A 9,442-nucleotide genomic window follows, 5' to 3' on the forward strand; every position below is an offset into this window, starting at 1 on the left:
AGCAACGACACATTGTTTATCAACACGGCTTTTATACAACCAACATGGCAGTGTCCTAGAGCATTAATCTAGCTAAGCTGATCTCAATCCTGGAACTGGATATTGCTCTTTATAACTGGTCTGTCGGGTGGGGGTGTCATTACATCACTACAGCCTGGTACTATCACTACATGGGGCAGGGTAGAGGACAGGCAGCACAGGACAGGGCAGAGGACAGGCAGGCAGTACAGGACAGGGCAGAGGACAGGCAGCAGGACAGGGCAGAGGACAGGCAGGCAGCACAGGACAGGGCAGAGGACAGGCAGCACAGGACAGGGCAGAGGACAGGCAGGCAGCACAGGACAGGGCAGAGGACAGGCAGGCAGTACAGGACAGGGCTGAGGACAGGCAGCACAGGGCAGAGGACAGGCAGGCAGCACAGGACAGGGCAGAGGACAGGCAGCACAGGACAGGGCAGAGGACAGGCAGGCAGTACAGGGCAGGGCAGAGGACAGGCAGCACATGGCAGGACAGAGGTCAGGCAGGCAGCAGGGCTGAGGACAGGCAGGCAGCACAGGACAGGGCAGAGGACAGGCAGGCAGTACAGGACAGGGCAGAGGACAGGCAGGCAGCACAGGACAGGGCAGAGGACAGGCAGGCAGTACAGGACAGGGCAGAGGACAGGCAGCACAGGGCAGGACAGAGGTCAGGCAGGCAGTGCAGGACAGGGCAGAGGACAGGCAGGCAGTACAGGACAGGGCAGAGGACAGGCAGGCAGTACAGGGCAGGGCAGAGGTCAGGCAGCACAGGACAGGGCAGAGGACAGGCAGCACAGGGCAGGACAGAGGTCAGGCAGGCAGGACAGGGCTGAGGACAGGCAGGCAGCACAGGACAGGGCAGAGGTCAGGCAGCACAGGACAGGGCAGAGGACAGGCAGGCAGCACAGGACAGGGCAGAGGACAGGCAGGCAGTACAGGGCAGGGCAGAGGTCAGGCAGCACAGGGCAGGGCAGAGGACAGGCAGCACAGGGCAGGACAGAGGTCAGGCAGGCAGGACAGGGCAGAGGACAGGCAGGCAGCACAGGACAGGGCTGAGGTCAGGCTGGCAGCACAGGACAGGGCTGAGGTCAGGCAGCACAGGACAGGGCTGAGGTCAGACAGCACAGGACAGGGCTGAGGACTGGCAGCACAGGACAGGGCTGAGGACAGGCAGCACAGGACAGGACAGGGCAGAGGACAGGCAGGCAGCACAGGACAGGGCTGAGGTCAAGCAGCACAGGACAGGGCAGAGGACAGGCAGCACAGGAGAGGGCTGAGGTCAGGCAGCACAGGGCAGGGCTGAGGACAGGCAGCACAGGACAGGGCTGAGGTCAGGCAGCACAGGACAGGGCTGAGGTCAGGCAGGCAGTACAGGACAGGGCAGAGGACAGGCAGGCAGTACAGGACAGGGCTGAGGACAGGCAGGCAGCACAGGACAGGGCAGAGGTCAGGCAGCACAGGACAGGGCAGAGGTCAGGCAGCACAGGACAGGGCTGAGGTCAGGCAGGCAGTACAGGACAGGGCTGAGGACAGGCAGGCAGCACAGGACAGGGCAGAGGTCAGGCAGCACAGGACAGGGCAGAGGACAGGCAGGCAGCACAGGACAGGGCAGAGGACAGGCAGGCAGTACAGGGCAGGGCAGAGGTCAGGCAGCACAGGGCAGGGCAGAGGACAGGCAGCACAGGGCAGGACAGAGGTCAGGCAGGCAGGACAGGGCAGAGGACAGGCAGGCAGCACAGGACAGGGCAGAGGACAGGCAGCACAGGGCAGGACAGAGGTCAGGCTGGCAGCACAGGACAGGGCTGAGGTCAGGCAGCACAGGACAGGGCTGAGGTCAGACAGCACAGGACAGGGCTGAGGACTGGCAGCACAGGACAGGGCTGAGGAGAGGCAGCACAGGACAGGGAAGGGCAGAGGACAGGCAGGCAGCGCAAGAGAGGGCAGAGGACAGGCAGGCAGCACAGGACAGGGCTGAGGTCAAGCAGCACAGGACAGGGCAGAGGACAGGCAGCACAGGAGAGGGCTGAGGTCAGGCAGCACAGGGCAGGGCAGAGGACAGGCAGCACAGGAGAGGGCTGAGGTCAGGCAGCACAGGGCAGGGCTGAGGACAGGCAGCACAGGACAGGGCTGAGGTCAGGCAGCACAGGACAGGGCTGAGGTCAGGCAGCACAGGGCAGGACAGGGCTGAGGTCAGGCAGCACAGGGCAGGGAAGTGCAGCCGACTGACAGTTTGATATGAAATTGGTCAGTATTTCAAGAAAACACAAGCAGTATTAATGTGACTTTTACATCACATTTTCTGACATTAACATTTGGGTATTATCACATAGTTTAGAATGTTGTGTAATCAGGGTATGTAGTTTCTGTCTTTTGTAGTTTACAGTACAGATCTTACAGGACTCCCATCCGATCTGCTGGATAGAGCACTTTCACTAGAAACTATCAACATATTGTAGTTTCCTCAAATGAATCCTCTTCTCTGTTGAAGTTTAAAAGCTGTCCGTTTTAAGCAATATTCTGAATGCGTCTGTATTTCAAAGCATGATGATCTTGGAGGGGAAAAAAAGCTTGATGGCTCAGAAATATGACAAAATTAACGTGAGCTTAGGAATTAAGTTGTGTTTGGCCTTGTGGCTTTGCGGGGTCAGATGGGTCCTAATACGTCAAGTGAAAGGTTTTGATCAACATAACACACGTCAACTCTTTGATTTATCATCCTAATCCCCAGAGAGCTGCAGTTCCTCGTCCCAGCATGTTAGTTGATGTTTTTAGTGTAGTGCTTTACGTTGACTTTACATTCACTTTACATTCACTTTACATTCACTTTACATTGACTTTACATTGATTTTTATTGACTTTACATTGACTTTTATTGACTTTACATTGACTTTACATTCACTTTACATTGACTATTATTGACTTTACATTGACTTTACGTTGACTTTTATTGACTTTACATTGACTTTACATTGACTTTTATTGACTTTACGTTCACTTTACATTGACTTTTATTGACTTCACGTTGACTTTCTGAGGGTCTTTGAGTAGATCTATATGACCAATCATCAGTGTTGGTGTAGAGCAGCGTCATAGACCACCATCCACGTTGAGAAGTCTGAAAATCCAACCAAACCTACGGGATTAAGAGTAGCCACACCGTGAGCATTTGGTCTTCCACAAATTATTTCATGGGATTTTTGTTTTTCAGCTAGTGGACAACAAAATCCAGAAATTAGGCAGTTTTTAAGAGTATAATTTTGTATAACATTGACCAGATAAAACAAAAAAAGCAATAAACACACACGTCTACTGAATGATAAACTATTTTATTTACTCAGAAGATCACGGCAGAGATGTGTCAGTCCTGGACTTCAGGTCAGAGAGGTCCAGGACTGTATTATTAACAGCCACAGAAATGCGTTATCACGGGACCACTGGCTAACGTAAATGACCGTTGAGCTGAGCTTTAGTGAGATCCCATCATTCGGGGATAATGTTCAGATCGAGGAGCAGCAGTTAAACTTCTCAACCACTTGACACACTAATGAAAATATCACAACAGGTCAAAGGTCACTTACTTTTGGAGGTGGTGCAATGCCTGTTGAGTAATGCATTGTCCATACAATATCCATATATTATAAAATGATTAGTTTAGATCCTGGACACTAATTGGTTGTTAAGTATTATTTATTCATGATTAATCCATACATTATCCATATATTATCCATATCTTGTCCATACATTATCCATATATTAGCCATATAATATGTCACGGGTGTCGTAGGGTAAAGACCAAGACGCAGCGGGAAAATATATACTCATCTTCTTTTTATTTAGTGAAGAAGGGAAACACAATAAACAGATACAAAAACACAAACGAACTGGACAGTCTTGTCAGGCAAAACAGCTAAACAAGAACAACTTCCCACAAAGGGACAGGTGAAAACAGGGCGACCTAAGTATGACTCCCAATCAGCAACAACGATGTACAGCTGTTCCTGATTGGGAGTCATACCAGGCCAACACAGAAATACACAACACTAGACCAGCCCCCTAGAAATACAATACAAGAACATTACCCAACAACCCGGAACACCTAAATCAAACACCCCATCTTACATAAATACATATCTAATAAACCCCGAACCACTTAAATCAAATACCCTTTTATATAAACACATACACAAAACACACCCTGAACCACATAAAACAAATACCCCCTGCCACGTCCTGACCAAACTATAAGAACAAATAACCCCTTATACTGGTCAGGACGTGACACAATATCCATATATTATCCATATATTACCCATACATCGAACTGCTTTGCTTTATCTTGGCCAGGTCGCAATTGTAAATGAGAACTTGTTCTCAACTTGCCTACCTGGTTAAATAAAGGTGAAATAAAATAAAAATACATTGTCCATACATTATCAATATATTATCCATACATTATACATACATTATCCATATATTATCCATACATTATCCATATGTTAACCATATATTGACCATACAATATCTATATATATTATCGGTATATTGTCCATACATTATCCATACATTATCCATACATTATCCATATACCATACATTATATATTATCCATATACCATACTGTATATTATATATTATCCATATACCTGTAATGTCGTGTGTTTAGGTGGCAGGGAAGACAGGCGCAGGAGAATCCAACTAGTTTAATAACGTTAAACAAAACTCCAAAACCAATGTACATAATAAATAAAAGTGGGTACAAGAACCCGTCGCACACCAATCCATAATACACGAGCATACAAACAAAACAATCTCTGACAAGGACATGAGGGGAAACAGAGGGTTAAATACACAACATGTAATGAATGGGATTGGAACCAGGTGTGCAGGAAGACAAGACAAAACCAACGGAAAATGAAAAATGGATCAATGATGACTAGAAGACCGGTGACGTCGACCGCCGAGCACCGCCCGAACAAGGAGAGGAATCGACTTCGGAAGAAGTCGTGACAGTACCCCCCCCCCCTGACGTGCGGCTCCAGCAGCGCGTCGACACCGGCCTCGGGGACGACCCGGAGGACGAGGCGCAGGGCGATCCGGATGGCGACGATGGAACTCTCGCAGCAGGGAAGGATCTAACACGTCCTCCACCGGAACCCAGCATCTCTCCTCCGGACCGTACCCCTCCCAGTCCACGAGGTACTGAAGGCCCCTCGCCCGACGTCTCGAATCCAGGATGGATCGAATGGAGTACGCCGAGGCCCCCCCGATGTCCAGAGGGGGTGGAGGAACCTCCTGCACCTCAGCCTCCTGGAGCGGGCCAGCCACCACCGGCCTGAGGAGAGACACGGAACAAGGGGTTAATGCGGTAATCGGGGGGATCCATCGACAGGTGCGACCACGGCCGTTGTGTAACGGGTAAGGGTTGTAACTTACCTCCGGGCAGGTGTCTAGAAGCCTTGCATTGGACGCACACTGAGCAGGAGGAAACATAAACCCTCACATCCTTAGCTAAAGTGGGCCACCAGTACTTCCCACTAAGACAGCGCACCGTCCGACCGATCCCAGGATGACCAGAGGAGGGTGACGTGTGGACCCAATAGATCAGTCGGTCGCAGACAGCAGACGGAACATACAGGCGCCCAGCTGAGGGGGAGCGGGCTCTGCACGTGACGCCCGCTCAATGTCCGCGTCCAGCTCCCACACTACGGGTGACACCAAACAAGAGGCGGGAGTATGGGAGTGGGATCCATGGGCCGCTCCTCTGTGTCATACAGCCGGGACAGTGCGTCTGCCTGAACGTTTTGGGAGCCTGGTCTGTAAGAGAGGGTAAACACAAAACGGGTGAAAAACATGGCCCACCTTGCCTGGCGAGGATTCAGTCTCCTCGCCGCCCAGATGTACTCCAGATTGCGGTGGTCAGTCCAGATGAGAAAAGGGTGTTTAGCCCCCTCAAGCCAATGTCTCCACGCCTTCAGAGCCTTCAGAGCCTTCAGAGCCTTCAGAGCCTTCAGAGCCTTCAGAGCCTTCAGAGCCTTCAAAGCTTTGACGACAGCCAACAACTCCCGGTCCCCCACGTCATAGTTTCGCTCCGCCGGGCTGAGCTTCTTAGAGAAGAAGGCACAGGGGTGGAGCTTCGGTGGCGTACCCGAGCGCTGAGAGAGCACGGCTCCTATCTCAGCCTCGGACGCGTCCACCTCCACTGTGAACGCCAAAGAGGGATCCGGATGGGCCAGCACGGGAGCCGAGGTAAACAAGCAGTGAGGTAATAGGAGCCGCTACCTGACCAAAACCCCGGATAAACCTCCGGTAGTAATTGGCAAACCCTAAAAATCGCTGCACCTCCTTCACCGTGGTGGGAGTCGGCCAATTACACACGGCTGCAATACGGTCACTCTCCATCTCCATTCCTGACATGGAAATGCGATACCCTAGGAAGGAGACGGACTGTTGTAAGAACAGGCATTTCTCAGCCTTGACCTACAGGTCATGCTCCAACAGGCGACCAAGCACTTTGCGCACCAGGGACACATGCTCGGCGCATGCAGCGGAGTATATCAGAATGTCGTTGATATACACCACTGCACCCTGCCCGTGCAGGTCCCTGAAAATGTCGTCTACAAAGGATTGGAAGACTGATGGAGCATTCATCAACCCGTACGGCATGACGAGGTACTCATAATGCCCAGAGGTGGTACTAAAAGGATACGCACCAGGTTGTACGCGCTCCTGAGATCCAGTTTCGTGAAGAAGCGCACCCCGTGCATTGACTCAATCGCCGTGGTGATAAGAGGTAGCGGGTAACTGTACCTCACCGTGATTTTATTGAGACCTCGATAATCAATGCACGGGCGCAGACCTCCATCCTTCTTCACAAAAAAGAAACTCGAGGAGATGGGTGAAGTGGAGGACCGAATGTACCCCTGACGCAGGGATTCGGAGACATATGTTTGCACTTCCCAGGAGGTCTGCAACAGGGGATACACGTGACTCCTGGGAAGTGCAGCGTCTACCAGGAGATTTATCGCACAATCCCCCCATCGATGGGGTGGTAATTGAGTCGCCTTCAATTTACAGAAGGCGAGAGCCAAATCGGCATATTCTGGGGGAATGCGCACGGTGGAGACCTGGTCTGGACTCTCCACCGTAGTAGCACCAACGGAAACCCCAAAACACCTACCTGAGCAATCTCGCGACCACTCTGTGGCCTAGAAACAGTGGGGTTATGTCAAGCTAACCAGCGTAGGCCCAGCACCACGGGAAACGCAGGACAGTCAATAAGGAAGAGACTAATTTTTTCCGTATGACCTCCCTGCGTCACCATGCCCAAAGGAGCGGTGGCCTCCCTGAAAAACCCTGACCCTAATGGTCGACTATCTAAGGCGTGAACGGGGAAGGGCACATCCACGGGAACAATGGGGGTCCCTAAACTATGAGCTAATGCTCTATCAATTAAATTCCCAGCCGCGCCTGAATCTACGAGCGCCTTATGCTGGGAACGCGGGGAAAATTCTGGAAAAGTGACAGACACGAACATATGTGCAACAGAGGGCTCTGGGTGAGAATAGTGCCGGCTCACCTGGGGTGACGCCAGAGCGCCCTGCCTGCTGCCGCGATCCCCAGAGGAACCAACCCGGCACCGACCGGCAGTGTGACCTCTGCGGCCACAGATGCTGCACGAGCTGGAACCTCCTCCGGTCTCCCTGCGCACCGCCCCTCCCAGCTCCATGGGTATCGGAGAGGGGGTGCTGGGGGATGGAACCTCCTCCGGTCTCCCTGCGCACCGCCCTGCACAGCTCCATGGGTATCGGAGAGGGGGTGCGGGAGGATGGAACCACCAGACCCCGATCTGGACGTCCGTGAGCAGCCAGCAGGTTGTCCAGCCGGATGGACATGGGAGTGCTGACCGGTGACGTCGACCGCCGAGCACCGCCCGAACAAGGAGGGGCATCGACTTCGGCAGAAGTCGTGACAATACCATACTGTAAATGATATATTATCCATATACCATACTGTATATTATATTATATATTATCCATATATTATCCATATGTTATCAATATACCATACTGTACATTATATATTATCCATTTGTTATCCATATACCATACTGTATATTATATATGATCCATATAGCATACTGTATATTATATTATACACTGCTCAAAAAAATAAAGGGAACACTTAAACAACACAATGTAACTCCAAGTCAATCACACTTCTGTGAAATCAAACTGTCCACTTAGGAAGCAACACTGATTGACAATAAATTTCACATGCTGTTGTGCAAATGGAATAGACAACAGGTGGAAATTATAGGCAATTAGCAAGACACCCCCAATAAAGGGGTGGTTCTGCAGGTGGGGACCAAAGACCACTTCTCAGTTCCTATGCTTCTTGGCTGATGTTTTGGTCACTTTTGAATGCTGGCGGTGCTTTCACTCTAGTGGTAGCATGAGATGGAGTCTACAATCCACACAAGTGGCTCAGGTAGTGCAGCTCATCCAGGATGGCACATCAATGCGAGCTGTGGCAAGAAGGTTTGCTGTGTCTGTCAGCGTAGTGTCCAGAGCATGGAGGCGCTACCAGGAGACAGGCCAGTACATCAGGAGACGTGGAGGAGGCCGTAGGAGGGCAACAACCCAGCAGCAGGACCGCTACCTCCGCCTTTGTGCAAGGAGGAGCAGGAGAAGCACTGCCAGAGCCCTGCAAAATGACCTCCTGCAGGCCACAAATGTGTATGTGTCTGCTCAAACGGTCAGAAACAGACTCCATGAGGGTGGTATGAGGGCCCGACGTCCACAGGTGGGGGTTGTGCTAACAGCCCAACACCGTGCAGGACGTTTGGCATTTGCCAGAGAACACCAAGATTGGCAAATTCGCCACTGGCACCCTGTGCTCTTCACAGATGAAAGCAGGTTCACACTGAGCACATGTGACAGATGTGACAGAGTCTGGAGAAGCTGTGGAGAACGTTCTGCTGCCTGCAACATCCTCCAGCATGACCGATTTGGCGGTGGGTCAGTCATGGTGTGGGGTGGTATTTCTTTGGGGGGCCGCACAGCCCTCCATGTGCTCGCCAGAGGTAGCCTGACTGCCATTAGGTACCGAGATGAGATCCTCAGACCCCTTGTGAGACCATATGCTGGTGCGGTTGGCCCTGGGTTCCTCCTAATGCAAGACAATGCTAGGCCTCATGTGGCTGGAGTGTGTCAGCAGTTCCTGCAAGAGGAAGGCATTGATGCTATGGACTGGCCCGCCCGTTCCCCAGACCTGAATCCAATTGAGCACATCTGGGACATCATGTCTCGCTCCATCCACCAACACCACGTTGCACCACAGACTGTCCAGGAGTTGGCGGATGCTTTAGTCCAGGTCTGGGAGGAGATCCCTCAGGAGACCATCCGCCACCTCATCAGGAGCATGCCC

Source organism: Salmo salar, chromosome ssa16, assembly GCF_905237065.1.
Source record: "Salmo salar chromosome ssa16, Ssal_v3.1, whole genome shotgun sequence".
NCBI lineage: Eukaryota > Metazoa > Chordata > Actinopteri > Salmoniformes > Salmonidae > Salmo > Salmo salar.